This window comes from Sapajus apella, unplaced genomic scaffold, assembly GCF_009761245.1.
Source record: "Sapajus apella isolate SASKATOON/1434 unplaced genomic scaffold, GSC_monkey_1.0 scaffold139, whole genome shotgun sequence".
Lineage (NCBI taxonomy): Eukaryota > Metazoa > Chordata > Mammalia > Primates > Cebidae > Sapajus > Sapajus apella.
In genome coordinates this window covers 2964746-2973268 of record NW_022437079.1, presented here as the reverse complement: position 1 = coordinate 2973268, position 8523 = coordinate 2964746, and the positions used below count along the sequence as shown (strand labels likewise).

Here is an 8523-nt window from a genome sequence, read left to right as displayed (position 1 = left end):
GGTTCAAGCGATAGTACAAAAAGGAAAAAATTTTAAATTACATTATTTAGCTCTCTTTCCGGTGTGGAGTCCGGAGACAACGTGCAGAAATGGCACCTCGAAAGGGGAAGGAAAAGAAGGAAGAACAGGTCATCAGCCTTGGACCTCAGGTGGCTGAAGGAGAGAATGTATTTGGTGTCTGCCATATCTTTGCATCCTTTAATGACACTTTTGTCCATGTCACTAATCTTTCCGGCAAAGAAACCATCTGCCGTGTGACTGGCGGGATGAAGGTGAAGGCAGACCGAGATGAATCCTCGCCGTATGCTGCTATGTTGGCTGCCCAGGATGTGGCCCAGAGGTGCAAGGAGCTGGGTACCACTGCCCTACACATCAAACTCCGGGCCACAGGAGGAAATAGGACCAAGACCCCTGGACCTGGAGCCCAGTCGGCCCTCAGAGCCCTTGCCCGCTCGGGTATGAAGATCGGGCGGATTGAGGACGTCACCCCCATCCCCTCTGACAGCACCCGCAGGAAGGGGGGTCGCCGTGGTCGCCGTCTGTGAACAAGACTCCTCAAAATGTTTTCTGTTAATAAATTGCCTTCATGTAAAAAATAAATAAATAAATAAATAAATTACATTATTTAAACAAAGGGTGGAAATATACTTACATACTGATTCGTCCCAGTAATGAATAACATTACATGAGAATTAAATAAGACTAAAATACTAACAATCTTCAATAAAGAAGAAAGTTCAATTTTAAACATATTGTTCAAATTAATAAAATATTTCCTGTATAATATAAAATTTGCATTTTCCAAACAAAACCATTGTAGCTTCACAGCTCGCTCACCGATTCACAGTTTCAAATTTTAATCACAAATAAAATTAAACAATTCAAGTTCTGCTCTACAACTTCACATCATGTATCTGGCCTGGAGACACAGCCCGCACCTGAATTGACTTGGTAGATTCCAACCATCAAACCTGTCTAGGGGCCGACTGTGGAGCCAGGAGTCCTTGGAATTAACTTCTATGTAGGACACAAGTTTGACCAAAGGATAGGTAATAGAAATGTGCATATTTGAAGCCTACTTATGTACTCCCAGTTACTCGGGAGACTGAGGCGGGAGTTGCAGTGAGCTGAGATCGCACTCCAGCCTGGGCCACAAGAGCAAAACTCCATCTCAAAAATAAATAAATTAATTAAATAAACAGTTTAAGACTTGAAAAGACAAATGTTGTGTGATTCTACTCGTGTGACGTACGTAGAATAGGCAAATTCACAGAAACAGAAAGTGGAATAGAGGTTACCAGGGACTGGGAGATGGCAGATGGAGTGTTATTGTTTAATAGCTACAGTTTCTTTTTTTTTTTTTTTTTTTTTTTTTGAGACGGAGTTTCACTCTTGCTACCCAGGCTGAAGTGCAATGGTGCAATCTCAGCTCACTGCAACCTCCGCCTCCTGGGTTCAGGCAATTCTCCTGCCTCAGCCTCCTGAGTAGCTGGGATTACAGGCACACGCCACCATGCCCAGCTAATGTTTTTTTTTGTTTTTTTTTTCCAGCTAATGTTTTTTGTATTTTTAGTAGAGACGGGGTTTCGCCATGTTGACCAGGATGATCTCGATCTCTTGACCTCATGATCTACCCGCCTTGGCCTCCCAAAGTGCTGGGATTATAGGCATGAACCACTGCGCCCGGCCAATAGGTACAGTTTCTGATCAGGATGAAGAAGTCCTGGATAGTGGTGATGGTTACACAACATTGTGAACGTACTTAACGCCACCGAATTGTACACTTAAAAATCCTTAAAAAAATCTGTGCAAGGTGGCTCATGCCTGTAATCCCAGCACTTTGGGAGACTGAGGCGGGCAGATCATGGGATGAAGAGATCCAGACCATCCTGACCAACATGGTGAAATCTCATCTCTACTAAAAATACAAAAATTAGCCAGATGTGGTGGCATGTGCCGTAATCCCAGCTACTCGGGAGGCTAAGGCAGAAGAATTACTTGAACTGGGGAGGCAGAGGTTCCAGTGAGCCGAGACTGCGCCACTGCACTCCAGCCTGGGAGACAGAGTGAGACTCCGTCTCAAAAACAAACAAACAAAATCCTTAAAACACCAAAATGAAAAAGCAGTTAAATGGTAAATTTTATGTTATGTATGCTTTACAAAGATAAAAAATCTGAAAAGAAAAAAAAGAAAACCAGGTTAGAATTAACAGACTAATTTGGGGAGGAGAGCAGAACATCTTTTTACAGACACGGTTAAGGAATTGCAGTGCAAGTTGCTAATCAAAAGGATGATGACTTTCCAATTCTCTGCAAAGCACCTGCCTGCCCCTGGCTGGCTCTGTCCTACCTCCTGGCCCTTGGGACACCACTGGTGTGTCTACCTTTGTGGGTCCATGCTTTGGTTGTCTTGTGTCTCAGTCTGTGAGGTTTTTGTCTTTGGGTTTCCAGTATGTGTGTCTTGGTGTCTCTCTGCTTACTTCCCATTTTATGTATATTTGTGTGTTGTGTAAGGATTAATTGAGATGATCAGGGCCAGGCACATGTCACAGTGCCCATGATAAAGAGCCAACAGCGATTGTCTGCCGTGTGCGTGTGTGTGTGTGTGTGTGTTCATCTTTGCGTCTCCTGCATCTATTGGTGAGAGGATCTGGTGTCTCTATGCCTATGTTGCTGTGTGTGTTCGTGGTGTGTATCTGTCAGCGGTGTGTGTGTAATAGGCACGAGGTCCACCCCTGCTCTGTCCCGCTGGCCTTGGAGTGAGTGGATGGGGCTGTCAGGGAGGGGTGTGGCTGCCCTCAGTTCTCAGGTGCAGGGTTCTCCCGGAGCTGGCCTGATGAGGAGGGGGTTGCCCCACAGCCTGGCTTTCCTGACAGCCACACCAAAATGTGTCCAGGGCTGTCTTCTGGGTGAGTCCCAGGCCTTCCAGAAGTCCCAGTTGGCCCTGCACTTGCTCATCCACAGGCCCCAAATGGAACTGTCAGGATTAGATAGCAAATAACCCCAGCAGTGTCCAAGGCCCCTTGAGGATACGTTGAACCACGTCCTTACACAGAGCGAGCGGCATGAGTCATTAGAGCAAATGGCTCGGGAGTCACATGCAGCTCAAACCCTGAACTGGTGTCTGGAGACACACTCCATGCTCCTCCCTTAGCCAGGGAGCCTGGGCTCATCATCAGGCATCTCTGCAGGTCTCAGTTCTGCAACCTTCCAAGTGGGCACAGTCACTCCAACTGGAATCCCTTCCTCCCTCCTCCAAACACGCCCTGCAGCAGCCTTCAATGCGAACCCCTTTCAAGGCCAACAGGATGAGCCTTGTGAAGGTCTTTGGCATTCAGAGCCCTTGATGAATAGGTGGGGCGTGGGCTGGCAGTCCTGCAGCTTCAGGGTTTGGAGGGAGCAGGGCGGCCTCACAAAGGGAAAGGGAGGCTTTTACTCACACTTCCCTTTCCAGCTCCAAGGTTCCCAAGTGGAGGTGGGGCATGGATGTCCAGGAAACCTCCGATTCCGAACAAAGGTCAGCCCCTCTTGCCGCTGATGCTCTTTTGGGAGACTTGGCCTTGGCCAGTGGGAAAGAAAGGCTCCTTCTCTCTGGGTGGGGGGCAGGTGCTGGCACGGGGCTGCCTGGGAAACAGAGTCCAGTGTCTGGCTCCAATGGGCATTCAGACACCCAGGGCCTGGCTGGCTCTGCCAGCTGCCTGAAAAAGTGGGCATTGTCCCGCCTTCACCCATGCCAAGGGGGCCTTCCCTCCACTGCTCCTGGGAGCCTGGCTGACTCCTTGCTGCCAGGGTGGGCTGGGACCCAGAAGTGCCCAGAGTCAAGCAACACAACCAGCTCTGCGGGAGGAGCGGCAGGTGTGGGCCTGGGGGATGAGCTGGGACTCATTCTCATTCAAGTGCTTGGAGTGGGAGAGAAGAGTTCTGGATTCTGAACCACTCTCTGAGCTATGGGAAGGTCTGGTGTGTGTGTGTGTGTGTGTGTGTGTGTGTGTGTATGTGTGTCTGTGTGTGTCTGTGTGTGTGTGTGTCTGTGTGTGTGTGTGTATGTGTATGTGTGTGTGTGTGTACGTGTGTATGTGTGTGTATACATAGAAGCAGGGACGCAGGGCCTCTCAGATGCTTTGGGTATCCACATTCCCATCTGTGTGGTCCAGCTCTGCTCTGACATTCTTCCCGAAGCTTTCCACGCTAGCAAGAAACCACAGCCCTCCTTCATCAGCCTAGAGCTCTGGGAAGGGACCCCCTAAATGCACTGATGAGCTTAGGAAATCCACTTCCTGATAGGGAGACTCAGCAGGACAAGAGGCTTGTGTGGGTCCTTTGTCCATTCCTGGAAACAGGCTTGCCTCCTGGGAGTGAGCGAAGCTGATGAGGAAGGGTCCTTCCGCTCTTTCATCCATGACACACAGGTGACTGGATGCGATGCAGTGCCCTGGACTGGATCCTAGAATAAAGCACATTCCCAGGAAAACTGGCAAAATCCAAATATGTATGGAGTTTAGTTCATGGTGGTGTAATGGTGTTAATTTCTTAGCCATGGCAAAGGTACCATGGTGATACCAGAGGTTCATGTTAGAGGTATTTCACTGTAGCATCTGCAACTTCTCTGTAAATCTAAAGTCATTTCAAAATGAAAAGCAGGTAGATGTTGTAGCAGGAGTGTTTATACCCCATCTCTTTAGCCTTGACATCCTCTGTTTACTAAGATTGCTGGAAACCTTGGCCCGAGACTGCTTCTGAGTACAGGCAATTTTCAATTAATGACCACTGCACATTCACACTGGGCCTCAGGAATGCAGCTACTAAGTAGAGACCAGATCGTCATCAACGGCAGGGGCTGGAGACCAGGTATCTCGTCTAATGCACTCCCTATCCCACAGGCAGTATCTACCTTGTTTGAGAGATGGAAAAACCTTGACTCAGTGGGGTTGTGAAGCTTGCTGAGGTCACACAGCCAGAACCACAGAGCCCAGGCTTGCTGCATTCTGAGTTGGGGTGTTTTGGGGTGCTTGCTGGAGTACTGTGCCCCTAGGGTGAGATTCGTATCTAGCAAACCAGCTGGCTAAGGAAATGGGTCCTGGGATACGAGCATGGTCCAGAAGAGGAGCTGTTTCAAAGCCTGCAGGGGCTGCATTCTGTCTGCAAACCAGTGGCTCCTCATGGAGGGGAGACTTAAAGGTAGCTCCATGGCTCATCAGGGGCCTGAGGCCATTCTAGAGCCCACCCTCCTCCATCACCAGTTCCTGCTGCTGTCCTGGGAAGAAAACAGCATCTCCCGCCCCCTCAGCTCAACCCTCCTTGGGGCTCTTCTGGTCCTTTCCAGGCCCCTTGGGCAAAGGACTTTTCCTTCTCCCAATGCAGCTGCCCAGGCTGTGGGTGGCTGGGGCCCAGCTGACCCCCCTGGTGGGTGGTGGGGGGTGTGGGGAGGATGCTTGGGTGGGCGGCCAGTGAGAGCCGGCTTCCTGGGGCCTCCCTGGGGCTGAGCAGCGTGGCCACTTCCGAAGGGCCCTTTGTCCATCCCTTTATCCAGAAGAGCGGCCACAATTGTGCAGGGCACAAAGCCCCTGTGGGCCCTGACTTCCCATCCCTGCCTGTGGCCTGCCTGGGAGAGGGTTTCCCAGGCTCCTCGAGAAGGCAGCCTCCTGCCCCCTCCTAGGCAGCCAGGGACCCAGACCTTCTACTTCCGGGCCCAAGATCTATTCATCTAGTCACAGCTTTCCACGCCAGCTCCCCTTCCCCCCAGGGGCCCAGCCATTCACACAGGCCACGGGCTCAATGCTCTCCACTGCCCATCCTGGACACACACAGGCAAACAGTTCCCAGGCTTACCATGCAGGTGGTGAGGGAGACCCCAGGAAGATGCTGTGTGCCCCATTACCCACTGCAAAGCATTTCAGGAGGATTTGCTGGCATGCAGGCAGCCTGGGGTGGGGGATTGAGTGTGGCCGCCCCAAGAGGCAGCTGGAAAGTGGGGTACAGCCTGGGAGTGGGCGGGAAGCCATGCCTGCAGGATCCTCGTGCAGCTGTGCCAGGGGAAGGACAGAGGGAAGGAGGGAAAACGGAGAAGGAAGGTCTTTGCCTCCTCCTCACCCCTCCTTGTGCCTTTAAGTGTTGGCATGCTAAGCCCTGGGCCCCCATCACTGCATTCAGTCCTTCTAGTGCCAGCACTACCTCTTCTTATAGACAACCAAGGCTGGAAGGGGTCAGGTGACTTTCTCAAGGTCTCACAGTGGAATTCAAGGCAGTGGATCTTTCACCCTGAAGCCTGTGCTTCCCCTTAGGGAAAGCGGGCAGGGAATGCCAGGGGGGTGAGCCACACAGCCAAGGCTGCAGAGGCTGCTCCAGAGCTGGCTGCCTTGCCCAGCCTGCCCAGGTCCTGAGGCTCTGTGGGAACCCAGCCTCGGCTGCTCCCCTGGCAGTGGCCATCTCTGCTCGGTGGAAAGACTGGCCTGTCTACGAAAGGGCCAGAAAAACCCCTTCAGCCTGTTTCATCCCTTAGCTCTCTGCCCACCGCTCACCCCACAAGAGGGACTGAGGATGGTACTCCTGGGCTTATGCATATGCCCCAGGAGCTCTCCTGCAGGAAATCCTGGCCCACCCAGTGGTGGAGGACTCTCACCCAACCTGTTTTCTTCTGGGATAGACAAGGCGGTGACTCAAGGTCTAGAGGTCCTTCTGGAATCTGGAAGACCATTCCTAGCCCCAGGGGCCAGGCTCAGGGCATCAGCTCTCCAGAGACAGCCAGCCCTGCCTTGCCCTGCCTCCAACAAGCCTGGGGTCCTTCTGGTGTCCTCGGGAGCAAGCTCCTTTCTGGGTTTCTCTGCAAAGTAGAGTAGCTGGGATTAGAAGCACCCACCACCATGGCCGGCTAATGTTTTTTTGTATTTTTTGTGGAGACAGGATTTCACCATGTTGGTCAGGCTGGTCTTAAACTCCTGAACTCAAGCAATCCACCTGCCTTGGCCTCCCAAAGTGCTGGGATTACAGGTGTAAGCCCCCATGCCTGGCCCACATCCAGACTTCCTGATTCGGTGCCTGAGGGTACCCCACTCACCTGGCCCCTCTCACGCCCCTCTCTTCCCTCTGCCATCAGCTCTCTACAGCCCCTCTTCCTTCTCCATCTACCCTGTCATTTTCTGAGCTCAGCTGTGCCATGTCCCCATGCCCCCAGAAGTCCAAGCTCCGCATCGGGCCTTGCACAGGCCTCCTGGAGCCGGCCCCCTCTGCCGCTTGCCCCAGCAGACCTGCCTTAGCACCTGCCATGCCTTTGGGCCAGACACTATCCCTCCTTCCTCGCCTGGACTGCTCCGAAACAAGCATCCGGTCTAAGTGGCCCCTTCATATGGAGGCCTCTCTGCCTCTGTGGCCCCGTTGGCTGCCTTAGCTGCTCCTCTTCAAGGCTTCTCCTTGGGTGGGCCTGCATGCTGCATGCTGACACTCAGGCATGGGATCAAAAGTCTGGGTGTGGGCCAGGTGCGGTGGCTCATGCCTGTAATCCCAGCACTTTGGGAGACCGAGGCAGGCAGATCACTTGAGGTCAGGAGTTCAAGACCAGCCTGGTCAACATGGCGAAACCCTGTCTCTACCAAAAAACACAAAAAATTAGCCAGGCGTGGTGGCTGGCTGTGGCTACCCCAGGGGACACAAGGCTTCCAGAGCAAGGGAGTCTATGTCTCTCATCCAGCTGCACCTCAGACCCAGAATAAAAGTCGCTACCATTGAATGAATATCATGAATGTTTCCTGTGCACCAGACACTGCAGAAGGTGTCATCTACCACCCCTCAGTGACTCTTCAGCCCTCTTATATTTTATCACTAATAGTAAGTACACACAATGATATATGCTGCCTTTAAGCCCATTCTGCAGGTAAAGAAACGGCCCCAGAAAAGCTTCCTGTTCAGGTGTATGTTTGAATCTCCTGTGACAGGTACCGTCTCTGGGAAAATGTGAATAAAATGATGAATAAACCGCAAGGACCTTAGGAGATGGGTAGGGAGGAACTCGCTGCTTCTCTCACCAGGGAGTAGCCTTGGGTTCCCGATCCCAGCAGGGCCTGTGTCCCAGCCCAAGGGGCTCCAGAACCTTCTGAGACTAGCTGTGAGAGCTAGCCTCAGGTAGGAGATGTATTAACCTCATTCTGTGAGCTCTGGCCCACCGCTGTAAAATGGGCACTGCGATCCTGCCCTGGCTATCTGCTGGTTTCGGGGGGTCAGGCTCAATCTTGAATGTCAACATGCTTTGGAAATGGTAAGCTGGGTGTAGTGACTCACTCCCGTAATCTCAGCACTTTGGGAGGCTGAGATGGAAGGATCCCTTGAGCCTGGGAGTTTGAGATCCACATGGGCAACACAGTGAGGCCCCATCTCTAAAAAAAAAATTTTGGGCCGGGCGCGGTGGCTCACGCCTGTAATCCCAGCACTTTGGGAGGCCGAGGTGGGTGGATCACGAGGTCAAGAGATCGAGACCATCCTGGTTAACATGGTGAAACCCCGTCTCTACTAAAAATACAAAAATTAGCTGGG

At 52.0% G+C, this 8523-nt stretch overlaps 1 protein-coding gene and 1 pseudogene across 2 annotated transcripts in view; both read left to right on the top strand.

Annotated features, from left to right (window-relative positions):
* LOC116540411 (proline-rich proteoglycan 2-like) overlaps positions 1-8523 on the top strand; it is a 53307-nt gene that overhangs the window by 34314 nt on the left and 10470 nt on the right. The gene's annotated exons all lie outside the window — the stretch shown is intronic.
* On the top strand, positions 54-596 carry LOC116540412 (annotated as a pseudogene). The gene has a single exon (XR_004264428.1). The product of XR_004264428.1 is annotated as a 40S ribosomal protein S14 pseudogene (transcript).